Here is a 26,835-nt window from a genome sequence, read left to right on the forward strand (position 1 = left end):
GAGCTTGGGGATAAAGGTAGTTCATTGGTGAAGTTGGCTGTTTGACTGAAAGAAATAGAAACTCAACTCAAATTGTCTTAAGTAATTTGAAAATTTATTATTGCATATGACTATGTTGAAAGACTGCTGCCCAAGGATGCCATCAATGACCCAGATTCTATCTTTCTGCTCTAACAGTGGTGGCTTAATTCTCACAGTGTTTAGTAAGGAGACACACTATCCAAGCACATCCAAATATGACAATGTATAGAAGAACAAGAAAAAACATTTCTTTCTTTTTCTTTTTTCAGGAGCAAAGAATTTTTTTCTGGAAGTCCACTAGCCGACTTATCTCATCTCATTGGCCAGACATGGGTTATGTGCCTATCCTCTATAAATCACTGCCAAGAAGAATGAAATCACCCTTAGAATCTGGAGCAGGGATGCAATGAGCCTCTCTTGAAGTACGTGGATGCATGGGGGGAAACGTTATGCTAGAATGAAGGTTATATTAGAATTAGGGACAGGATGCATGTTTGCAGGAACCAGCCATGTTCACTTTTGTTGTTCAGTTGCTCAGTCATGTCCGACTCTTTGTGATCCCATGGACTGCAGCACGCCAGCCTTCCCTGTCCTTCACTATCTCCCGGAGTTTGCTTAAACTCATGTCCATTGAGTCAGTGATGCCATCCAACCATCTCATCCTGTGTTGCCCCCTTCTCCTCTATAGGCACCCAAATGTGTATGAAGGAGTCAAGGAAAACTTACATATGAGCCAGTGCCCTGAGCTGAGACCAAAAGATATAAATTTTGACAGATGGATGACAAGAATAGGTTGTTTTTGGTGGTGGAGTGTATACCAAACAGAGGGAAGAGTAAGTGCAAAGTCAAGGAACCATAAAGCAGGATGGGACTTTTACTCCCTTCCAAGATGGAATAACAGACACTAGATTTACTCTTCCACCTGGACCAACCAATAAAACCAGGGGAAATATATAGAACAACAGTTTTCAAGACACAGAACAAGGGGCAATAAAGAACAGTGATCCATGAGAGAAGGGAAACTAACAAATCAGTCATACAATTGTTTCAGTTTACTGATATAAGAGTTTCTAGGTCAAGGTATAGGGAAGATGTGAGATTATAGAGAAAATATGTTTATGTTTCTACACAGTTAGGGATCTTAGCAAATTTTACTTAACTTGGAATATAGTCTGAGGGCTAGTCTTAGAAGTTAATTTACAACTGTATACAGAGTGAGAACTCCAGAGAGATTTACCTACTGCCAGAGATATGTGTTTACATTTCAAGAGGGGATGGAACTTAGAATTTGGATACATCTCTGAGTTGTAAATCTGGAGACATAGGGATTATTTTTCCCCTGGAGAGATTTATTTACATTCCAAAGGGTTAGAGCAAGACATTTCCAAGGAGATTCTCAGGTGTGGAAGGGGGGGCAGTAGCCTCTTTCTCTTGTATGCAAGAACAGGCAACTTGTTTTCTGTGTTCTTCAGTTATGAGTTGAGCTTGTCATCCACATACCATAAATGTTTGTATCTGGTTCTCATCATGTTACTTTGGAGACGTGGGGGAGGGACATTGCACTGTTTCTCTACTGATCTTGCTGTGAATATAATAGGAAATCCATCTCTGACTCAAAAACCTCAGTGTGCATTAAGGAAAAAATTAGTAACAGTGAATATTAAAAACATAACTGAGAGGGAACCCAGGCAGAGTTTGGCAGATTCCTAAATTGAAGAGATGGAGCTGTGAGCCTGGGGAGACCAAGGCAGCTAGAGTTTGCAAGACAAAGTAATAGAAGGAATTGCTAGACATAGGGAGAACCCTGGAGATTTGCAGAAGTTTTCTTTGAATAATCAGCAGATTACTTATCAGTGAATGTGGACAAGAGAACTACTCAAGGGGGCTAGAGGGGGGAAAAATTGTAAAAGATTAGGAAATAGTCCCTGGCACTAACACAGTTCCAGAAATATTTTGTATTCCCATAAGCCAAACTGGCAAGTTTATAGTTTATGGGTGATTGTGTAGAAAACTCAGTAGCAGGGATTAATTAACCCTAGATAGGAATACCAATTGGGACCCGCATAGCAAATCATAAAAGCAACACTCAATAAAGACAAACTATTTCTGAGTAACTAAACTACATCCTGGGCATAATTCACAAATATTTATACGAATACAAAAATACTCAGCACCCAGCATGTTAAAATTCACAACGTCTGTCGTTAAAACAAAGATTACTGGCATACAAAGAAGCAGGAAAACATGACCTGCAACAAGGAAAATAATTAATCAATCAAAACCAGTCTGCAACTGACACAGATGTTAGAATTAGCAAACAAGTACATTTAAGCAGGTATTCTGTATGTTCAAACAGTTAAATAGAGAAATGGAAGACATAAGAAAATCTTATGTCTAGGCTAGAGATGAAAACTATAAAGCTTGGGATAAAAATCACAATGTATTTAATGGCAAATTATACATGAGAAAAGATAAGTAAACTTGAAGACATAAAAATAGAAACTATCCAAAATGAAGCCAGATAGAAAAAAAATGTTTTAAGTGTAAAGAGCAGCAGTAGCTATGAGAGAAATGAAGAGATATGAAGAAAGCCACATGAAGGCACATCATCATCAAGTTGCTGGGGCTTCCCTTGTGGTTCAGTGATTAAGACTCCCCACTTCCACTGCAGGGGGCAGAGGTTCAATCCCTGGTGGGGGAACTAAGATCCCGCAAGCTAGGATGTCCCGAAAAAAAAAATCAAATTGCTCAAACCAGTGATAAAGGCAAAATCTTAAAAGCAGACGGAGAAAAAGGACATGTTGAATACAGAGGAACAAAGATAAGAGTGGCAGCAGGTTACTTGTCAGAAACAATGAAGGAACATGGTATTACTATACTTAGCGAATTACAGCAATTGGTGTTGCTGATGCTTAAGGCATGGGAGGACATGAGGAAATGAGCAGGGGACTGTGCAAGAGATATGTCTGCTTTGGTTTGCTGAGATCAGATGATAAAAAGTGTTAATGTGTCCTATTACAGCTGCTAGAATTTATCCTGGAGCTTATAGGGAGCCATTACAGAATTTGGGACAGGAAAATGTCATCAGACTTGCATGTTAGATCACTCTTATGGCATTGATTGCATGGGCGTATTAATAAATGGATGAATGAATGAAATAAGATGATTTGGAAGATTGAAAGACTGGAGGAAGGGAGTGCAACCACATGGAAGTTATTGTATTCATTTCATTAATTCATTTGTTCAAGATGTATTTGTTAAGTCCTCCCATATCTCAGACTTTAAGTCAGCTCCTTAAGATACCATAGCAAGCAAAGTAACTATCTATATAAAAGGCATACTACTCTGTAAGTATTAATATGTTGTAGACAACTTTTCATGTCAATATAAGTACGGTTGTCCCCCTTACCTGTGGTTTCATTTTCCACAATTTCAGTTACCCTTGGCCAACTGCAGTACAAAAATATTCAATAGCAGATTGTAGAAATAAGCAATGTATAAGTTTTAATTTGTGCACTGTCCTAAGTAGTGTAATGAAATCTCTCACCATCCTGTTTTGTCCTTCCTGGGTCATGAATCATACCTTTGTCCACTGTATCCCACACGGTAGTCACTTAGTGAGTTATCAAGTTGACTGCTTTGGTATCAGAGTTCTTGTATTCAAGTCACTCTTATTTTACTAGGTAAAGATCCCAAAATATAAGAGTAGTAACACTGGCAGTTTATATGAGTCAAAGAGTAGCCTTAATGTGTTTCCTGTAAGTGAAAAAGTGAAAGTTCTTGACTTAAAAATGAAAGAAAAAAAAATCATATGCTGAGTTTGCTATCATAGGAAAAAAATCAACCTTTGAAATTGTGAAGAAAGGAAAAGAAATTAGTGCTAGTTTTGCCATTGCACCTCAAGTTCCAAAAGTTGTGGCCACAGATCAGTTCAGTTGCTCATTTGTGTCTGACTCTATGCAACCCCATGAACTGCAGCACACCAGTCCTCCCTGTCCATCACCAACTCCCGGAGTCCACCCAAAGCCATGTCCATTGAGTCGGTGATGCCATCCAACCATCTCATCCTCTGTTGTCCCCTTCTTCTCCTGCCCTCAATCTTTCCCAGCATCAGGGTTTTTTCCAATGAGTCATCTCTTCGCATCAGGTGCCCAAAGTATTGGAGTTTCAGCTTCAACATCAGTCCTTCCAATGGACACCCAGGATTGATCTCCTTTAGGATGGACTGGTTGGATCTTCTTGCATTCCAAGGGACTCTCAAGAGTCTTCTCCATCACCATAGTTCAAAAGCATCAATTCTTTGGCACTCAGCCTTCTTTATAGTCCAACTCTCACATCCATACATGACAACTGGAAAAACCATAGCCTTGACTAGATGGACCTTTATTGGCAAAGTAATGTCTCTGCTTTTTAATATGCTGTCTAGGTTGGTCATAACTTTCCTTCCAAGGAGTAAGTGTCTTTTAATTTCATGGCTGCAATCACCATCTGCAGTGATTTTGGAGCCCAGAAAAATAAAGTTACCCACTGTTTCCACTGTTTCCCCATCTATTTGCCAAGAAGTGATGGGACCAGATGCCATGATCTTAGTTTTCTGAATGTTGAGCTTTAAGCCAACTTTTGTACTCTCTTCTTTCACTTTCATCAAGAGGCTCTTTAGTTCTTCACTTTCTGCCATAAGGGTGGTGTCATCTGCATATCTGAGGTTATTGGTATTTCTCCCGGCAATCTTGATTCCAGTTTGTGTTTCCTCCAGCCCAGCGTTTTTCATGATGTACTCTGCATATAAGTTAAATAAGTAGGATGACAATATATAGCCTTGACATACTCCTTTTCCTATTTGGAACCAGTCTTTTGTTTCATGTCCAGTTCTAACGGTTGCTTCCTGACCTGCATACAGGTTTCTCAAGAGGCAGGTCAGGTGTTCTGGTATTTCCATCTCTTTAAGAATTTTCCACAGTTTATTGTGATCCACACAGTCAAAGGCTTCGGCATGGCCAATAAAGCAGAAATAGATGTCTTTATGGAACTCTCTTGCTTTTTCAACGATCCAGCAGATGTTGGCGATTTGATCTCTGGTTTATCTGCCTTTTCTAAAACCAGCTTGAACATCTGGAAGTTCACGATTCACATATTGCTGAAGCCTGGTTTGGAGAATTTTAAGCATTACTTTACAATAATGTGATATGAGTGCAATTGTGTAGTAGTTTGAGCATTCTTTGGCACTGCTTTCCTTTGGAATTAGAATGAAAACTGACCTTTTCCAGTTCTGTGGCCACTGCTGAGTTTTCTATATTTGCTGGCATATTGAGTGCAGCACTTTTACAACATCATCTTTCAGGATTTGAAATAGCTCAACTGGAATTCCATCACCTCCACTAGCTTTGTTTGTAGTGATGCTTCCTAAGGCCCACTTGACTTCACATTCCAGGATGTCTGGCTCTAGGTGAGTGATCACACCATTGTGATTATCTGGGTCATGAAGATCTTTTTTGTAGAGTTCTTCTGTGTATTCTTGCCACTTTTTCTTAATATCTTCTGCTTCTGTTAGGTCCATACCATTTCTGTCTTTTATTGAGCCCATCTTTGCATAAAATGTTCCCTTTGTTTCTCTAATTTTCTTGAAGAGATCTCTAGTCTTTCCCATTCTATTGTTTTCCTCTATTTCTTTGCATTGGTGGCTGAGGAAGGCTTTGTTATCTCTCTTTGCTATTCTTTGGAACTCTGCATTCAAATGGGTATATCTTTCCTTTTCTCCTTTGCTTTTCACTTCCCTTCTTTTCACAGCTATTTGTAAGGCTTCCTCAGACAGCCATTTCGCTTTTTTGCATTTCTTTTTCTTAGGGATGGTCTTGATTCCTGTCTCCTGTACAATGTCACGAACCTCTGTCCATAGTTCATCAGGCATGCTGTCTATCAGATCTAGTCCCTTAAATCTATTTCTCACTTCCACTAAATAGTCATAAGGGATTTGATTTAGGTCATACCTTAATGGTCTAGTGGTTTTCTCCACTTTCTTCAATTTCAGTCTGAATTTGGCAATAAGGAGTTCATGATCTGAGCCACAGTCGGCTCCTGGTCTTGTTTTTGCTGACTGTATAGAGCTTCTCCATCTTCGGCTGCAAAGAATATAATCAATCTGAATTCGGTGTCGACCATCTGGTGATGTCCATGTGTAGAGTCTTCTCTTGTGTTGTTGGAAGAGGTTGTTTGCTATGACGAGTACGTTCTCTTGGCAGAACTCTATTAGCCTTTTCCCTGCTTCATTCTGTACTCCAAGGCCAAATTTGCCTATTACTCCAGACGTTTCTTGACTTCCTACTTTTGCATTCCAGTCCCCTATAATGAAAAGGACATCTTTTTTGGGTGTTAGTTCTAGAAGGTCTTGTAGGTCTTCATAGAACCTTTCAACCTCAGCTTCTTCAGTGTTACTGGTTGGGACATAGACTTGGATTACTGTGATATTGAATGGTTTGCCTTGGAATCAAACAGAGATCATTCTGTCGTTTTTTGAGATTGCATCCAAGTGCTGCATTTTGGATTCTTCTGTTGACCATGATGGCTACTCCATTTCTTCTAAGGCATTCCTGCCCACAGTAGTAGATATAATGGTCATCTGAGTTAAATTCACCCATTCCAGTCCATCTTAGTTCGCTGATTCCTAGAATGTCGACATTCACTCCTGCCATCTCCTGTTTGACCACTTCCAATTTGCCTTGATTCATGGACCTAACATTCCAGGTTCCTATGCAATATTGCTCTTTACAGCATTGAACCTTGCTTCTATCACCAGTCCCATCCACAACTGGGTGTTGTTTTTGTTTTGGCTCCATCCTTTCCTTCTTTCTGGAGTTATTTCTCCACTGATCTCCAGTAGCATATTGGGCACCTATCAACCTGGGGAGTTCATCTTTCAGTGTCCTATCTTTTTGCCTTTTCATACTGTTCATGGGGTTCTCAAGGCAAGAATACTGAAGTGGTTTTCCATTCCCTTCTCCAGTGGACCACATTCTGTCAGACCTCTCCACCATGACCCGTCCGTCTTGGGTGGTCCCACATGGCATGGCTTAGTTTCACTGAGTTAGACAAGGCTGTGGTCCATGCAATCAGATTGGCTAGTTGTCTGTGATTGTGGTTTCAGTCTGTCTTCCCTCTGATGCCCTCTCTCAGTGCCTACCGTCTTACTTGGTTTTCTCTTACCTTGGATGTGGGGTAGCTCCTCCCATCTGTAGTCCCTGTCCTCGGATGTGGGATAGCTCCTCTTGGCCATGCTTGTGCGCCGTCGCAGTGGCCACAGTGCAAGATAAATGCTTAGTGAAGAAGGAAAATGCATTAAATTTGTGCAACAAGATATTTTGAGAGAAAAGGAGTCAGAGAGAGAGAGAAGGATCATATTCACAGAACTTTTTAAAAAATATATTTATGGTGTTTTATTTTATTAGTGTTGCTAATCTAGTGCTGTGTCTAACATAAATTAAACATTATCATAGGTATGTATGAGTAGAAAAATACATAGTATACATACATATAGACATATATGTACATATATGTCTATATGTATGTATAGGATTTGGTTTCAGGCGTTGACTGGGATTAGAATTTATCCCTTGTGGATAGTGGGAGACTGTCGTAGACAGTTTTTTTTTTTTTTAATAACAGCTACATAGTATTCATTCATTCATCAAATTTTACTGAGTTCCTTCTATGTGTTTGGCTTTGGGCAAAGCACCTAAGATACAACAATGAATTTTAAAACTCCCTGCATTCATGAAGCTAATATCCTGGGTAGGGGTGAGAACACACATATATATAGGAATTTCACCGAGATCATCCTTTGGTGTGCGGCCAAGATCTTTTTATCATGGACTCTGCCTTCAAAGCCAGATAGCTGGACCTGCTTCACTGTCATTCTTGGCATCTCTGAACTTTGTGCGATCAACAACCTCATGGTTACTGTCATGCATAGCCAGGAAAACTAAGTAATTCAAGGAGGTATGAATTTCAGATTTATTATGAACATATAAATTCACTATCAAATATCAGCAAGCACTTTCTTGGAGAGAAAAGGTCACTATATGTTTTACATGCTGAAATTTTACCACTTGATTGAAGTATAAATGTATATATATTGTAAGAGTAAAATAATTAGTGATGGTGGTCAAAGTTGTTGATTTTATGTAAAAAAGCAAACATTAAGTATTTTCAAATGGTTTAATAAGAAAAAATATTGACAACTAATAAAATTATGAGAGAATGTGCTATCTATATAATTTTAGGAAGAGATTATATATATTTCTACTAACATGTTTATAAAAATATTGACTATTACTAAGCTGCTAATAACACTTAAGAGTAGTAGTAATAGTAATAATGATGAGAATACTTAGGCTATATAATTATTATAATCTTTGTAGTTTATTGCTCATATTCGTAACAATAAACAAAATAATTTTTGAGAACTGTATTTAAGTTTTAGTTATTTAATTTTATTTAGGTCATGAGTGTTTTATAAAGATGGTTTATTTGGGATTTCTTCTCATCTTGTGAGAATGGATTAAAAGCAGAATGTTAATTTCAGCACCTCAACATTTCACAAGGATGAAAGACTCTGTACTCATGCTCAACAACATCCATGAAAACTAATCTTTGCTTAAGACATGCTAAAGACTAGGAAGAAAATGAAATGTTAGAGAAAAATGAGGTACCTAAAACACATTTTGTTTATATAACAAGTCTAGAAACATAGACTTTGTTAGAATCCTTTTAGAAGACGATTCCTTAGACTTAGGAACTTGTGAAGCCTAAGCTTTTAAATAAAAGAATTGTGAAAATGACTGTTATAGCCTGTTGACAATTTTCAATAGTGTCTTTCAATTTTCAGTGGAAGGATTTTTAAGGCATGCACATGAATCTTAGATTAAAGTGCCTTCTACAAAACATACTACTGAAAATCTCTTTTTCTGAATTATATCTGCTTTGAACACAAAGGCAGTAACATCATCATTAAGTGTACTACTTTAGTAAACCATACATCAGACATTTCGGCATGCAGAGACAGCCAGATGACTTTTTCAAAGTTTGACAGCCTGGTGGATTAATGATAAATTCAACTCTGTTTCTCTTTGGTAGTTTGCTGAAAGATTGTTGTTGTCTCTCAACAGCCAACAACATAGTGAGTCTCACTGAAGAAATATTTACTGAATAGAAAATGGGAGGAGAAATTGTCATGTCACATGACTGTGGTGCTGGAGAAGACTCTTGAGAGTCCCTTGGACTGCAAGGAGATCAAACCAATCAATCCTAAAGGAAATCAGACCTGAATATTCATTGCAAGGATTGAAGCTGAAGCTGAAACTCCAGTACTTTGGCCACCTGATGTGAAGAACTGACTCATTGGAAAAGACCCTAATGCTGGGAAAGATTGAAGGAAGGAGGATAAGAAGACGACAGAGGATGAGATAGTTGGATGGCATCATGGACTCAATGGACATGAGTTTGAGTAAAGTCTGGGAAATAGTGATGGACAGGGAACCCTGGTGTGCTGCAGTCCATGAGGTCGCAAAGAGTCAGATAGGACTTAGCAACTGAACAACAATGTGATTGACACTGACAATGAAACTGACATGGTGAGGGCTGTGTGTGATCTGAGAATCACAATCAATATTTTGAATCACACCTTTTGGTGTGTGTTCAGAAAGTAATTACCACCTGGATGAATATAACAAGATTTCAACCCATCGGCAGACAGTAGGCACTGTCAAGATCTCTCTTCAGCCAAAGACAAGTTTCATGAGCTACAAGGAATCTTTGAACCTCATAGTCAAGAACTTATGCAAAATTTTCAAACAGGCTACTTAAGAGAAAGGTTTAATGATATTTGGCAGATAAAAATATCAACATGACAGGATTCACTCAGTCAAAGGGTTGCTTGAAGAGAAAGTAGTTTGTTTTTAGACCCCACTGAAGAAATGACCGATATGGAATATATTGATCATGCAGATATCTTACACGCTAGATTACATGATTCTTCTAGCATTTGACTACAGAGAAGGTACTAATATGGGTGCTCATGAAAAAACAACTGATATACAGATAGAAAGTCAGAGCTCATTTCATTGTCTCAAAGAAAGTTATATTATTCTGTTGCCATCTTTTTAGATTCAAGGTTTAAGGACAGACTTTTTAAGTGATTGTGTGAAATGGCAAATACAAGCAAAAATATTAGAAATATCAGATACCACCAAGGGCAACAATCTTACAAAAAGCCTCTGGAGTTTGTCAGGAAGCATCTTTCTCAGGCAATGCCCAGAGTTTGTAGAATTTGTTGAGGGACAAATGATCACTACCCTCAACCAAATCTTCAAATTCAGAAGTTAAGGAGGTAAGTCTTATGTGAGCTACTGTTAGAAAAGAAGGAAAGGACTTCTTTGGTAGTGCCGTGGATAAGAATCTGCCTGTCAATGCAGGGGACATGGGTTCGATCTCTGGTCTGGGAAGATTCCACATGCTCTGGAGCAACTAAGCCTGTGTGCCACAACTACTGAGCCTGTATGCTGCAAGTACTGAAGCCCGAGTGCCCTAGAGCTTGTGCTTTGCAACAAGAGAAGCCAACACAATGAGAATCCTGTGCATTGCAATGAAGAGTAGCCCCCGCTTGCTACAGCTAGAGAAAACCTGTGCAAAAGCAATGAAGACCCAGGGCAGACAAAAATAAATAGATAAATAAAACTTAAAAAGAAAAGATATTACCTTGGTGATAGCATCACTATCAGCAGTGTCCTAAAACAGAAGAGTTTGCCCTCACATACCACCCTCATTTAAAAGTGATTTCAGTTAAAATGTGTCCTATAGTAATAAGAAGTTATAATTCTTATACTATAATGTCAAGGTTTAAATATTTGAATACTTAACTTTTAAATAACAGAAAAATATTTTTGAGATTAAATTTAATATTTACTTTTTAGCCCAGGAGTTCAGTTTATATGGTTTAGCCATTACTTTTAATGGATAAAATTAGTGATTTGGATAGATATGGCAGCATTGGACAGAATGAGAAGTGATTACAGTCTGAGTACATTTTGAGTACAATTGATAGTTTGTTTATAATTAGGTGTGGGATATGACAGAAAGAGGGAGTCCAGGATGACTTCAAGGTTTTTGGCTTGAGTAAATGTCTGTATTGAATAGAATGTCTATACCCTGAGAAATAGAAGATTGCAAAGGGGTATTTTGGATTGGGTGTGAGAGGTGATGGATGCAGGAGTAGGGTTCTTTTGAACATGTTAAGTTTTTGCTCAAGATATTTTGAGCAGCCTTCTCAGCATCTCTCCTTGCCCATCTTGACATCTCCAATCAACATGTCCCAAATGGAATGATTCATCTTCTCCTTAAATGTATCTTGTGTGCTGTGTGCTCAGTCGCTTCAGTCGTGTCTGACTCTTTGTGACCCTAAGGACTGTAGCCCATCAGACTCCTCAGTCCATGGAGTTTTCCAGGCAACAATACTGGATTGGGTTGCCATTGCCTACTCCAAGGGATTTTGTCTTACCTGCTATCTTCTCTGTGTCAGTTCATGGCAACTCCATCCTTTCAGTTGGCTCTGACCACAAACTTTGAGAGTCAACCTTGAATTCTTCCCTTCCCTCACCTGTTCTCTCCTTCTCTCTTGCTTTCCTCTCTCCCTGTTGTTTTGTCTTCTTTTTTTCCTTCTGCCCCTCTTTTTCCTTTTTTCTCTTTCTTTCTTCCTTCCTCTCACACAACCAATCTGTCAAGACATCTTGTGGCCTTTACCTTTGTTACCAAACCCAGGTCTGGTCGCTCACCGCTCGATAGCCAGTTCTCGGGAGACAAAGGAAGGGAAAGGCAACTTTATTTTGGAGGTCAGCAACCTGGGGAGAAGGTGGACTTGTGTCTGCGAACCAACTCCTGATTGCTGCTCAGGGAGCAGACATTTTTAAAGGGGAGTTTCAAGGTAGTATGTGTGGCGGGAGGGAGCAGGATGGCAGAGTCAGCTCTGATAGTCATCTCAGTATCAGTGAGGTGGTGGTCTGATGAGCATCGTCTTGGTTGTTTTGAGTACAGTTAAGATCTAGTTTCAGAGTTTGTTCCCACTTCTTGGGGACGGTTCTTGGAATTGTGTGAAGTGGAGTAGCTTGTGTCGCAGCTTTGGTCATCATGTAGTCATTCTGTCTTCACATTGTCATCTTCTTCTGCCTGATGAGAGGGCTTCAGTATCTGCAAAACAGCTCACAGGATATGGCTCAGAATATTTATCTATGACTCTTAAGGAGTAACTAAAGGTCCTTGGCTCTGCTTAGTGGCTAAAATATTATCTTTTGTCTTGTGTAAAGACTTAGAGTGTGAGGCATAATTGAGTTTTAGGGTAAAGGTAGTGCTCATACCTTTAGGATTACATCCATAATTTAATCAATTCTCACTGCCTCAATTTTTCAAAACCCTGCTTGCTAGCCAGGGCTTCTCTGATAGCTCAGTTGGTAAAGAATCCACCTGCAATGCAGGAGACCCTAGTTCGATTCCTGGCTCAGAAAGATCTGCTGGAGAAGGGATAGGCTACCCGCTCCAGTATTCTTGGGCTTCCCTTGCAGCTCAATTGGTAAAGAATCCACCTGCAATGCAGGAGACCTGGGTTTCATTCCTGGGTGGGAAGATCCCCTGGAGAAGGGAAAGGCTATCCACTCCAGTATTCTGGCCTGGAGAATTCCATGGACAGTCCATGGGGGTCACAAAGAATCGGACACAACTGAGTGACTTTCACTGCTTCCTAGCCACCAGCATCTCTCTCTGGTTGCAAAGGACTCCTAACCAGCAGTGTCCTTGCTTCTCTCTTCCTCTTCTATAGCTTATTTTCAACACGACTAGTAGAATTATATTTTTAAAACGTAAATCAACCAGATCATATCAGTCATGTGCTTAAAATCCTCTAAGGCCTCCCTTATTCAGAGTAAAACTGAATTCTTCTGTTGGTCTATAAGACCCTGTGTTGTCTGGCTCTTTGATCTTCGATCCCCCTGCCTCTGCCTCTCTGACTTCATCCCCTCTTTGTTCCCTCTTCCTCCTCACTGTTCCTTGAAGGTGCTGGGCACTTTCTCACCATGAGGTCCACCCCTAGCTGCTTCCTCTGCAGGAAAATCCTTCCCCTATCTTTGTCCAGGCTCACTCTTCACCTCTTGTGAGCCTTTGTTCAGCAGGCACCTTCTCAAGGAGGTCGATCCAGATTGGCCCATGGAAAGTGCCATCTTGCACACATACCTATCCTGTTACACACCTGATCCTCCCCACTCTGTTCTCCTTTCTTTTCCTATTGTTGTAGCACTTTTTTCTTCTTAACATACTTTATAATTTATTTTAACATATTTTAAATTTATTGTGTCTCCTTCCACCAAACTATAGTATAATTGCTGAGGGCAAGAACTTTTGCCTATTTGTTCACTGTGTTCCCTGGATCTGGGATAGTGCCTGGGATACAGTAGGTGCTCTATAAACACTCACTGAATATTAAAAGTTGAGCCTGACTCTCTTGAAGCACTCATGTCTTTAATCTGGGTGACACTAAGACACGTGAGAAGCCCAGGCTGATGATTAGTTTGGTTCCCCTTTAAATACATATTAAAAAAAGCTTATTTATTCTATGTTTGTTTAGAAGGGAGGCGCAGTACAGCCCAGGGCTGTTTGTGGGAAGGACCAGAACAGGAGTGGGGCTCAAACTTCCTTTTCTTATCCCAGGCAATTCAATTCTGGCCCCAAATATACCTAGAACAATTAAAAAACAGAGCCCTGTAGTTACCCCCACCTTCCTCACACAGGTCAGTCACTCAATCACTTTTTGGGGGTCTCACTGCACCCACTCCAGGTGGTATGCATATCTAGTACCCTTCCCAAGAGATCATCTGGCAGGTAGAGAGTTTTCCATTTCAGAATTGTCTCCGCAGAATTTAACTTGATGGCCCAGGAAGCTGGCTGTTTTTCTGAACTTAGCCCCAGGAGATCTCATTTTGCAGTGCATTTTGTTCAGTCTTATCATTTGAAAAGCCCTAATTTGCTTTTTTTGACATCCTGCTCTGAGACCTCCTGCTTTGGTTCTCTACAGGTCTCAGCAGAAAAGTAGTAATAGTTGCAAAAAAGGTGTCACTGTGTTTGAGAAAGATGGACACTCTATACACCCTAGGTTTTCCTCAGTGACAGAATGCTCTTGTCAGTTTAACTCATCTTTTTGGAGATATAGAGTCTCCAAAGCTGGCAACTCCTTTTTCACTATTTTACATCAAATCTACTTTACTTCATTAATAACTTGTTGCTCGTAGCAAGGTCTGAGTAGAACCTAATGTTAACTAGAAGTTCTTTATTGTTTTTCCTTTTAAAAATGGGGCATTGTGAATAAAATTCAGGTCTGAACAGTGAAGCTGGTTTCATTTTCTTCATTTGAAAAAAGAGGGTGAAATCTCATTTCCTACAGCTCAGAATTATTTTGAAGCTCACATGAGATGAAATAGTATATGGGTCTAATTATAATCTTTTCCATTTTACTGAGGAGATTCTCTACTGAGCTAGAAAGTAATTAGTATAGGGAATAAAATTAGAATGACTTGTTTAGTTGCTAAGTCCTGTCTGACTCTTTGTGACTCCATGGACTGTAGTCCACCAGGCTCCTCTGTCCACGGGATTTTCCAGGCAAGATTACTGGGATGGGTTGCCATTTCTTTCTCCAGGGGATCTTCTCTACCCAGGGATCGAACTTGTGGGTCTTGTGCCTCCTGCATTGGCAGGTGGACTCTTTACCACTGAGCCAACAGAAATGGCTCAGTGGTAAAGAACTTGCCTATCAATGCAGGAGAGTTGTGTTCGATCCCTGAGTGGAAAGTCCATAGGTTTGCAAAGAGTCCTACATGACTTAGCAACTAAAAAACAACAACATAGAATTACTTATTCTAAACTGAGAAGTTGAGAAGAGAAATGGGGCGTGGTTTAAACTTCTTTTGTTTCTAGGGAAATATTTGTGTTCTTTTCCACTGAGTGTGAAATGGGGATGTATAGGCTAGGGAATCTGGAGGTTGGAGAGGGTCTCTAGGACACCCTGGGGTTCCCATGGAAACCCTTCCCCACTGCTTCCAGCCACCTGCCCAACCCCCACTCTCAGTTCAGGCTGAGAAAGAAGGAAGCTGGCGAGGGGAGGCCAAGAAAGCCCATAGGTTCCTCTGGAGTTTTAGTATCACTGTCAGCGGGAAAAAAGATATATATATATATATATATATATATATATATATATATATATATTTTTTTTTTTTGCTTCAGAAAGCTTTATTGTTTCCATTTGGTCCAAGGCTTGAGAGTGGTCTCTCCAGAGTGTTAAAAAGCTGCCTAGTGGATGCAAAGAGGGGCTTCAGGCAGATGCCCTGATGTTAGGAGGCTCCTCAAAGGCCGCTGGGCTCCAGAAGCTCCCAGTCTTGCTTGAGGGTAAGACTTTCCAAGAGATACTCTCCCAACCCAGCCCGGGGACCAGCCAGCCTGTGGAGGCGGGTCAGGTGGTCACCCATCTTCTTGATGAGTTTCACCTCCTCATCTAGGAAGTGGTTCTCCAGGAGGTCACAGATGTGGGGGTCTGTATGGGCAGAACCCAGGCTCTGCAGACTCAAAAGAGCCTGGTTCAGATTCTTCTCCATGAGAAGGGCAGCTTCCATACCGTCCTGGGTTTTATCTCACTCATCTTGAGACGCTTCTGCACGTCTAGGAAGAGCATGAGGCCCCCACGCTGATTTTGCATTTTCAAGAGACTCTCTGGGCCATTGTGCTTCTCCTTGGCCAATTCACTAAAAAAGTGGCCCACACCCTCCAGAGCCACATCGTCAAGGTCAAAATAGAAGCCCAGAGAGAGGTAAGTGTAGGAGGCCTGCAGATGCACGTTGACCAGGCAGTGGAGGGAAGTCTCCACCTCAGTGGAATAATTCTGACGAATCTGGGAGTTTATGGTTGATAGGTAACAAGGAATTAAGCTCAAAAAATGGTGACTGGTCCCGGTGATTGTGGACAGCTGAGTGGCTGATTCTGAACATCTTGACTGGAAAAAATGTTGGAGGGTGGTTGGAGGCTGGACAAGGGGCGTCCCTGGGTCTGTTCCCTCCAAGCATTGTTGAAGCAAGAGACAGATCTGCCGGACTGCTGAGCGCACTTCCAGAAAAGAGATCCTTAACCCCTAATTATTTCTTCTCTCACCTCTCATATGTCTCCAACCTTTTTTCTCACCAGTCTTAAGGCTTGTGTGGCTCTCACTAGCCCTTTTCTCCGCGTGAATCTTTGTGGGTGAGTGCTAAGTTGCTTCAGTCGTGTCAGACTGTTTAGTCACACACCATAAACTGAGAGTAACAAAGGCTTGAGGCTGGTTAACGTACTTCCAGTTACTTGTCTCTCAGGCGATGTCCTCCAAGAAAATTCTAGTAAACTCCTGTTTATCAACATTTTTCTGTCAATAATCACTCTACCTCCAACCAATGGATTCTTTTTAGAATCCATACTTCACTGGCTTTGGCTTCTGTTAGTGCAGGTCATCAACCCTGTGAATAACCGAATCACATGCCCTCTTGAGCTATAATCAACTGCAGCCCATTGTCTGTCATTTCTTTCCTCTTCCTTTTTGGCACCTTAGAGTTTAAGAACCCTATACTTAAGGATTAATCTAGAGAACAGAATCTAGGATATCCTGTTTCGATAAGAGCCATAAGCATCCCATGTGATGAACCTGAGATGAAGCCAGGATATGAGTTAGTTAAAAGAGAAAAGAAAGAGAAATTTAGACTTTGGAGTTATTAGAAGTCAGGTTTATGATACGGGGAGGTGTGTGAGTGTGTGTGTGTGTGTGTGTGTGTGTGTGTGCACGTGCACATAAAATGAACATCATTCCACTGGATTTAAGGTGTTAGAGGACAAACAAGAGAGAGAAAGGAGACCCTCCTTCCCTACTCACTGAGGGCAGATAGCCTGTGAGGAAGCAACAAGAGAAACATGGAAAATTTTCCTGGAACTCCATCTGCGCCTGCTTTGGGAGAACAAAGACCATGTGTCTTTCTCTTCCACGTTACAGAGCTGCTGAGGAAGAGGTGATATGCTTTCTTTTCTCTACCCTCTAACCTGGGTAGGTCTTTCTCAAATGAACTGAGGATGTTGCACTAAACCTGAGATCTGGGTCTGCAAGGTTATTCTCCATTTTTCTTCTTTATGTTAAATTGAGACAATCAGCTTGTGGGTTTTGCATCTTTGCTTCCTCATTTGTCTCTTTCTCTCTGAGAAGTCATCATTGATCCCACCCCAGGGCAGAGGAGTCAGCAACAGAGCCATCTTGAAAACCAGATGCTTGAGAATAAGACCAAATAACACATCTGCTGGGTGAAGTTATGGAAAGGATTATACAATGTTAACTGCTGCATTTGGAAATTGTGGAATTTAGCACCTCAGCCACATTTTTCATAAAATTATTTATTTAATAAGCGACTAATAAATGATTAGGGTTATGCCCATACATATATGTATGTGGTACCAATTCCAACAGTACAAATGTGTTTCTGATGGGAGGCAGGTTTCCCTCCCATTCCTATCCCTGCAATAATCTAGTTTTCTCTTCTGATGCAACTATAGTTACCAAGAAAAGTAGTATAAAAATATATGTGTGTGTGTGTTAAGTTACTTTAGTCATGTCTGATTCTTTGAGAGCCTATGGACTAAAGCCTGCCAGGCTCCTTTGTCCATGGGATTTTCCAGGCAAGAATATTGGAGTGGGTTGCCATGCCCTTCTCCAGGGAATCTTTCTGACCCGGGGATCGAAACTGTGTTTCTTATGTCTCTTGCATTGGCGTGTGGGTTCTTGACCACTAGCGCCACCTGGGAAGCCCTTAAACTATATATAGGAAAAAATTATTCACTTTACAATAGCCAAGACACAGAAGCAATCTAAATGTCAGTTAACAATGGAAGTGGATAAAAATGTGGTAGGTATATACAATAGAATATTACTCAGTCATAAAAAGGAATGAAATAATATCATTTGCAGTGACATGGATGGACCTAGAGATTGTCAAATGGAGTGAAGTAAGTCAGGCAAAGAAAGACAAATATCATATGATATAACTTATATGTGAAATCTAAAAAAGAAAACTGATACAAGTGAACTTATTTAAAAAACAGAAATAGAGTCACAGATGTAGAAAACAAATTTATGGTTATCAGGGGAGGAAGGGGGGAGAGAAATAAATTGGGAGATTGGGATTGACATATACATATAATTGTATATAAAATAGGTAACTAATAAGGACCTACCATATACCACAGGGAACTCTATCCAATATTCTGTAATAATCTATATGGGAAAAAGAATCCCCCAAAGTGGATATATGTATATGTATGTGTATAACTGATTTATTTTGCTGCACATCTGGAACTCACACAGCTTTGTAAATCAACTATACTCCAATAAAAATTACTATAAAAGAGAAAATTATTCACACCTTAGTTATGTGATTTAAAATTGGAAATAGCCTCTTCTCTCTTGAATGACAGCTGCAGAAATGGTTTCTAGTTTGATTTAATCATTCCTTTGTGTTTGATATTCTCCACCCTATTTAATATAACTGTCTTTAACACAATGTTCCTAGAGTTTAAAATTATTCCTATTCTGGGGTAATCCCTAGAAATACCTTAAGGGTACTGAAAATGTCTCCTTCTAAAAAGTGAATCACAGAATTTTCTTTCAGACTTCAGACTCATGGACAAAAACTTGAACTTCCTAATTCAGCCCAAGTACAAAGCAATTAAAGGATTAAAGTGGATTAGAGTTTTGAAAATCACAGGAACCCAAATTAACTCTTGCTCTTAGCTAAAAATGTTTGAAATAGCTTCTTTCATTCTAATGGCAGTTCATAGGAATGTTTTCTCTCAGGTTAATTGGATGTTTTACTGTCTTTTTTTTCCTAGGAAAAGAGAGTGTGGTTACAGTATTTTATGAAAGTTTTTTTCTTTTTTTAATCACAAAACACTCATCAGACTTCCCAGTCTGTTCCCTGTGTCCCTTGTACTGAGGTTGTTAAGGGAGGAAGTGATTACACTGAAGAGAGGAGACTAGATTTCCTGCTCTGCGACCTCTGTCTAACTTGTGTCTAGTCATTCCAATCCCAAAGAAGGGCAGTGCCAAAGAATGTTCATTTCATCTGCTAGTAAGGTTATGCTCAAAATCCTTCAAGGCGGGCTTCAGCAGTAATGTGAACTGAGAACTTCTAGATGTCCAAGCTGGGTTTTGAAATGGTAGAGGAACCAGAGATCAAGTTGCCAACATTAGTAGGATCATAGAGAAAGCAAGAGAATTCTGGAAATGTATCTACTTCTGCTTCATTGACTATGCTAAAGCCTTTGACTGTGGATCACAACAAACTGTGGAAAATTCTTAAAGAGATGGAATACCAGACCACCTTACCTGCCTTCTGAGAAATCTGTATGCATGTCAAGAAGCAACAGTTAGAACTGGACATGGTTCAAAACTGGGAAAGAAGTACGTCAAGGCTGTATATTGTCACCCTGCTTATTTAATTTATATGCAGAGTACATTATGCGAAATGCTAGGCTGAATGAATCCTAAGCTGGAATCAAGATAGCTGGGGGAAATAATCAACGCCTCAGATATGTAGATGATACCACTTTAATGGCAGAAAGTGAAGACAAACTAAAAAGCCTCTAGGTGAGGGTGAAAAAGGAGAGTGAAAAAGCTGGCTTCAAATACAACATTCAAAAAAACTAAGATTATGGCTTCCTGTCCCATCACTTCATGGCAAATGGAAGGGGGGTGGAAAGGGGAAGCAATGACAGATTTTATTTTCTTGGTCTCCAAAATCACTGCTGATGATTGGCCACTGGTGACTGTGGCCCCTTGAAATTAAAAGACGTTTACTCCTTGGAAGAAAAGCTATGACAAACCTAGATAGCATATTAAAAAGCAGAGACATCACTTTGCCAACAAAGGTCCATATAGTCAAAGCTGTGGTTTTTCCAGTAGTTATGTATGGATGTGAGAGTTGAACTATAAAGAAGGCTGAGTGCCAGAGGATTGATGCTTTTGAACTGTGTTGCTGGAGAAGACCTTAAAAGTCCCTTGGACTGCAAGGAGATCAAACCAGTCAATCCTAAAGGAAATCAACACTGAATATTCATTGGAAGGACTGATGCTAAAGCTGAAGCTCCAACACTTTGGCCACTTGATGTGAAGAGCCAACTCATTGGAGAAGACTCTGAAGCTTGGAAAGATTGAAGGCAAAAGGAAAAGCGGGTGGCAGAGGACGATATGTTTAGATGACATCACTGACTCAATGGACATGAGTTTGAGCAAACTCCGAGAGATAGTGAAGGACAGAGGAGCTGGGTATGTTGCAGTCCATACTGCAAAGAGTTGCAAAGGGGTTGCAAAGAGTTGGACATGACTTAGCAACTGAACAACAACAACTGCTGCCAGGGCACTGGAGTAGAGGATTAACATCCCTGAAAGTGTGTGATTATGAGACAATAAAAAGTTTATGAAATTGGACTTCTGGTTTCCAGTCCAGCATCAGGTGTGTAAGGAACTTGGAAGTTGTCACTCCCCCTTTCATAACAACAACAACGAAAAAGTGTGTGACACACTAAAAAATCAACAACTCATATTCTCCAGAGAACTGTGGTCACAGGGCAAACTGCTGCCCCCCAAATTGGAGAGAGGTGGATACAGAGGATCATAATTTACCAGAGCAGAAATCCATGAGCAGAAATCTCTGCAGGAACAAGTGCAAGGGTAGAAAAACTGAAGGTGGCATTAGTGAATTGGTGGAGGCTTGGTGTGGACAAGTTTGAGAGTAAAAAAACTCCACAGGGTTTAGGCTTAGTGAGTTTTATGTCTAGGAGTTCTACTACTTTCTCACAGTGAATAATTGGAATGGCCGTTCTGAAACACGCCTAGAGTATTCTGTTCTTCACAATGCCTGCATCAGGGAAAACTATTTTATAAGAGTCCAACAGACTGAAGTTTTGTCAGAGTCTAACCCTTCTGGAAGAAAGGAAATAGCCAATCCTGCCCTTTGTAACCTTGTTGTGTCACTTAGGGAGTAGAAAAACAAACCGAGAAGCCCTTGTGAAAGTCTTAACGCTGGGGCACAGGCTCACTAACAGGCTAAGACCTCTCTGTAGGACTACAGAATGCTTTTTCTCCCTACATACTTTACAACCATGTCAGTAGGACTCCTATAAAGTAACAGGGGGGTTCATCTCAGAGAACTTTATGTCTCAGATCTTATTTAAGAGGAAGTCTTTAGGGAAACTCAAAGACAACAGGGGCTACAAAAACAAGGACACGAGGAAATTTTAGCCTCTGATACCTACTTTAGCTTCAGCAAACACTAAACACACCTAATTCCTAGACAGATAAAGCACACAAAAGACCTATTTACTACATTTCCTTTTATGTAGTAAAGTTTTAATTACAAGGCATACTAACAGACTGGAAAAAACACCCCAAAACAACAACAACACACACAGTATGACCAGATGGAGCAAGCATCAGAATCAGCCTCAGATATGGCAGAGATTTTGAAATGATCAGACCTAGAATTTAAGACACTATGCTTAATGGGCTTCCCAGGCGGCCCTAGTGGTAAAGAATCCATCTGCCAATGCAGGAGACCCAAGCGACATGGGTTCGATCCCTGGATCGGTAAGATCCCCTGGAGTAGGAAATGGCAATTGACTCCAGTGTTCTTGCTGGGAAAATTCTATGGGCAGAGGAGCCTGGTGGGTTGCAGTCCATGGAGCCAGAAAGAGTCAGTCAGACATGACTGAGTGACTGAGCATAGGCTTAATATGCTCAGGGGTCTAATGGAGAAAATGGACAATATGCGAGAATAGATGGGTACTAATAATGCCCAGGTCTTTTAGTTATACTTGGAGGAAGGGGTATGGAAAAGTATATCAGTTGCATTTTCCTGAAAGTAGAACTCTTAACTATAACTTAAAAAAACCCAAAAACTTCATGTTGTTTTTCTTCATCGTTTGTTTCCTCTGAGTTCCTCCTTCTATGTATTTCTTTCTGCTTCTTTTTTTAATGCTAAAGACTTTCCTCAGAGGCATGGTGATCCCTGGCTATCTACTCTTATTTAAGATTGAGTCCTATAAAACTGAAGCAACCTAAATGTCCATCAATGGACAATGGATAAAGAAGATATGGTACATATATGGAGTGGAATATCACTCAGCCATTAAAAGGAATGAAATTGGGTCATTTGTAGAGATGTGGATGAACCTAGTCTGTCATGCAGAGTGAAGTAAGTCAGAAAGAGAAAAACAAATATTGTATATTAGCACATATATGTGGAATCTAGAAAAATGTTACAGATGAACGTATTAGCAGGCAGGAATAGAGATGCAGACATAGAGAATGAACATGTGGACACAGGGGGGAAATGAGAGGGTGGGATGAATTGGGAGAGTAGCAATGACATATACACACTGCTGCTGCTGCTGCTGCTGCTGCTGCTGCTGCTGCTGCTAAGTCGCTTCAGTCGTGTCCGACTCTGTGCGACCCCATAGACGGCAGCCTACCAGGCTCCTCCATCCCTGGGATTCTCCAGGCAAGAACACTGGAGTGGGTTGCCATTTCCTTCTCCAATGCATGAAAGGGAAAAGTGAAAGTGAAGTCGCTCAGTTCTGTCCGACTCTTCACGACCCCATGGACTGCAGCCTACCAGGCTCCTCCATCCATGGGCTTTTCCAGGCAAGAGTACTGGAGTGGGGGTGCCATCGCCTTCTCCGATATATACCTACCATGTGTTAAATAGATAGCTAGTGGGAAGCTGCTGTATATCCTGGGGAGCTCAGCTTGGCGCTCTGTGATGACCTAGATTGGAGGGCTAGGGATAGTGGTTGGGAGGAAGGCCCAAAAGGGAAGGGATGTATGCATACATATAGCTGATTCACTTTATTGTACAGCAGAAGCTAACACAACATTGAAAAGCAATTATACTTCAGTAAAAAAAAAAAAAAAGAAAAACTGATAAGAAGTTATATAAGAGAGGTGTGGGACTTGCCCCTCATTGTAAGGTTATCGGACAGGGATCCAGCCATTTCTTGAGAGAATGTGCAAACTTATTAAATGCCAATTTCTAAAGGTTTTTTCCCTTAGGATTGTCTGTTATTTTCAGACAATCATCCTCAAATATCCTGTCTGGGATTGATTCTGACACTCTAGTAGCTGAAGGAGGCAGAGAGTTAGCTGTCCCACTACACAGAATTCAGACTTTTATTTAATCTCTTTGCTTGGAGTGTAGCTCCTCACTCTGTTCTCCTCTCCAGGGTTATGCTATAGTTCCTATGGCTCATGGAGTGTAAAGGTGATGCTGGTAGAGGCTGTTTTCTGGTCTTCGATCATCAAACCACATACATCACAGCAGAGTCATCCATTGTTCCTGTCTCCACAGTGTTGGGAGACAATTCTCTACCAATCATGGTTTCATGTATTCTACTGTCTTAGGAGCGGAGGCATAGATAGTTTATTCTGGATAACCTTTGCAAGGCTGTTCATATACCAAGTAGCCTTGGACAATAGTACTTGTCTCTGGAATAGAAGATTTGTTTCATTCTCAGTATAATAAAGATAATACCACTCTCCAGAATGAAGACTGGGCAGGCTTCTTTGTAGCCTCCTTAACATGCTGAGGTTTACTAAAATGGAGCAGCTCAGCTGTGTACTATGGGCAACATCCATTTGTGCTGTTCCATGTAGTCCCTGTGGGACTGAGAAACAAGGTAAATCAATGTGAACATGGAGATAATGTTGCCTGCTGTGCTTGGAGTGATAACATCCTTAGCCTTTGTCCCTGGTGACTCGTGTTTTGTGCTGGCATGTGTGGAACTGTGGCCATTTAACTCATAAGCTTGCAAGTAGAGTAAAATCTCAGATGCTCAATTCTATGGTGTTTTCTATTGCTACCATATCATGTATGGGGCTCAGGTATCTTTACGAGCCTGTCTCTATTCTGTCTTCCTTGATACCCTCTTTAGTTGTTGCAGTTCTGGCCTTTCTGACTCCTTTATTGACAACTAGATGACTGGGTTGAATCCTCATGCTCTGGGACCCACAATTTCTCTTTCCCTCTCCCAGGTTGGGAATATCTCTTTTCAATATAAGGGAAATCCTTGTCCTTTCATGTTTATTCAAGCTGCTCCTTCTACTTTCACACATTCACATTTCCTAAAGATTTAGGTTTTGCAAAACAAAAGCCAAAAACATCTTCTGATAATTTTCTTCTTCCAACCCTACCACTCAGCTCATTGGAGACAAAGAGCAGCCTCTCTGATGTCTGGGTGTGGGACAAGAAAGGGAAATTCAGGAAAAAAAAGTTCCTGTGCATTACTATCTCAAAGTGCCATTCAGTCACATTTATTCTGTGTTTAACAAGTGTCTCCAGTTCTCATGGATGCTCTTTCTCATATTACTAGAATCCAAGTGATTGGATATTACACCCACCCTCCTGCTGACTTTTCCATGGGAATTTAGTAATTCTCTAATAACTTGCAGAGAGAGCAGAGTCCTCTGTGCATGCACACATGCTCAGTTGCTCAGTTGTGTCTGACTGTTTACGATCCCATCGACTGTAGCCCACCAGGCTCCTCTGTCCATGGGATTCTACAGGCAAGAGTGCTGGAGTGGGTTGCCATGCCCTCCTCCAGATGATCTTCCTGGCCCAGGGGTGGAACCTCATCTCTCATGTCTCCTGCACCAGCAGGCGGGTTCTTTACCACCAGCATCACCTAGGAAGCTGGGGATAAGAGTCCTCTGAGGATAAGACAAATCTTGGAGAAGGAAGCAAGTGAAAGACTCTACGTTTTTCTGGGAAAACAAAGAATGAGATGAGGAATGGATGGGGTAGAGATATTTAGTTTCATCTGAAAGACTGAGGAGGGGAAAGCTGGGGATGCCATCCATTGGGTTTGAGCAGTATGGGACCAGAAGGGTAAAGAGAAAAGTCATTCATCTACCCCTTGAGGAGATGGCCTTTGACCCCAATTCAGGAAAAAAATGGCAGTAGGGAGATCATGCTTACAATTTGGCTAGAGCTGGAAAAATAAATGTGTAAATGAGAGTTGGGAGGAGAATGCTAAAGGGCTTATAATTATGTCATTTTGTGTCCTAGACTGGCCCAGTGACTTCTTTGAAGGAATTGTCCTGAGTTACCCTCTTTGACATTGGTTTCAAAAAATAAGTTAATGTTTTCCCAATCATATTTCAAATTGAGACATTTAGTAAATTCACTAAATTTATACATTTAGTGAAGAATTTCTTTGGATCTATGTTTTGAGAAAAGTTATCATCTCAGTCTTTTGACAGTTAAAATGAACACTTAATTCAACCAGAGTCATTTAATCTGCACTTCGATTTCCAGCTTGTCCTATGGCTGTTGGAGGATCATCTTCCCTTAGGGACTTCTGCATGTGGGGCAATCAGATTTTACCATCTTGAGATACATGACCTCAGACCTCTAACTCATGGACAGAAAACTGGGCTCCTTAATTGAATGCATCACCAACAGAGAAATGAAGGGACTAATACTCATACATGATTAAGCAGGTAAAATGAAATTCTTCCTGAGTCTAATCTAAAGGCCTCTTTTTGACTGAAATAGTTGATTACTTCTCATCTTTTTGATAGATTGTGGGGATATTTTCCAGGTTTGGTTGATGTCTATTTGGTCTTTTATCAGTACGGTGCTTAGAAAGAAAAGAAGATGTAATTAAAATACTAATCTGATTTCAGTTCCATCATTAAAATAAGGTTTCCTTGTGGTCCCCCAACTTCTGTGTCTCCTTGCCTCTACTCCTTACTCTCTGGGTGCTGAGTCTCCTGCATGTACCCAGGTCTATGGGTCTCTCTCTGTTGTAGCATGATTTTCATGCATGTTTATGTCAATAAAATATTTCCTTTCACTCTGTTTAAAAAATCCTGCTCCCCACTAGCAATACAGAAAAGAAGAAAGTAAATAAGTGATTGGGGGAGAAAAATCCTGTTTTGCCCCTCTAGAATATCTGGATTTTGTTTATTTTTCTCCTGAATCAGATCCAGAGAACCTAAGGGAGAACCACATGCTGGTAGGTGGGAGAGGTGATGGCAGAGGCAGAAAAAAGCAGAAAGGAATCTTGTTTTGGGGGAGCTGGATTCATTTGTTGAGCTTCATAACAAAACACCAGAGAGTGGGTGGTTTAAAGAACAAAAATGTATTTCTTTACAGTTCTGGAGGCTGGAAGTCCATTATCAAAGAATTGACTGGTTTCATTCTGAGGCCTCTCTTGCCTTGTAGATACCCATCTTCTCTCTCTGTCTTCACGTAGTCTTTTCTCTGGATGTCCACAGATCTGTGTCCTAATTCCTCCTCTTATAAGGACACTAGTCTTATTAGATTGGAACCCACCCATATGACCCCATTTCCCCTTAACTATCTCTTTAAAAATCCTCTTTCCAAATACAGTCACAGTTTGCAGTGCTAGGAGTTAGGACTTCAGTATATATTTGGGGGAAACACAACTCTCAGCCTGTGGCCTTCTCTGGTGGCTCAGACAGTAAAAAATCTGCCTGTAATGCAGGAGACCTGGGTTTGGTCCCTGGGTCAGGAGGATCACCTGGAGAAGGGAATGGCAATCCACTCCAGTATTCTTGCCTGGAAAATTCCATTGACAGGGGATCCTTGCAGGGGTTGCAAAGGGTTGGACATGACTGAGTGCTAAGAACACATACACACAGACACAACA

The 26,835-nt window shown here is 40.6% G+C and overlaps 1 long non-coding RNA gene across 1 annotated transcript; it reads left to right on the forward strand.

Moving 5' to 3' along the window:
* Positions 1-290: 290 nt before the first annotated feature.
* On the forward strand, positions 291-25,884 carry LOC145543841 (uncharacterized). The gene is made up of 2 exons (XR_014081094.1): positions 291-443; positions 25,476-25,884. It is a non-coding gene; the product is annotated as an uncharacterized LOC145543841 (long non-coding RNA).
* The last annotated feature ends 951 nt before the right edge of the window (positions 25,885-26,835 follow it).

This window comes from Giraffa tippelskirchi, chromosome 1 (assembly GCF_054371585.1).
Source record: "Giraffa tippelskirchi isolate mGirTip1 chromosome 1, T2T-mGirTip1v1.2.pri, whole genome shotgun sequence".
Taxonomy (NCBI): domain Eukaryota; kingdom Metazoa; phylum Chordata; class Mammalia; order Artiodactyla; family Giraffidae; genus Giraffa; species Giraffa tippelskirchi.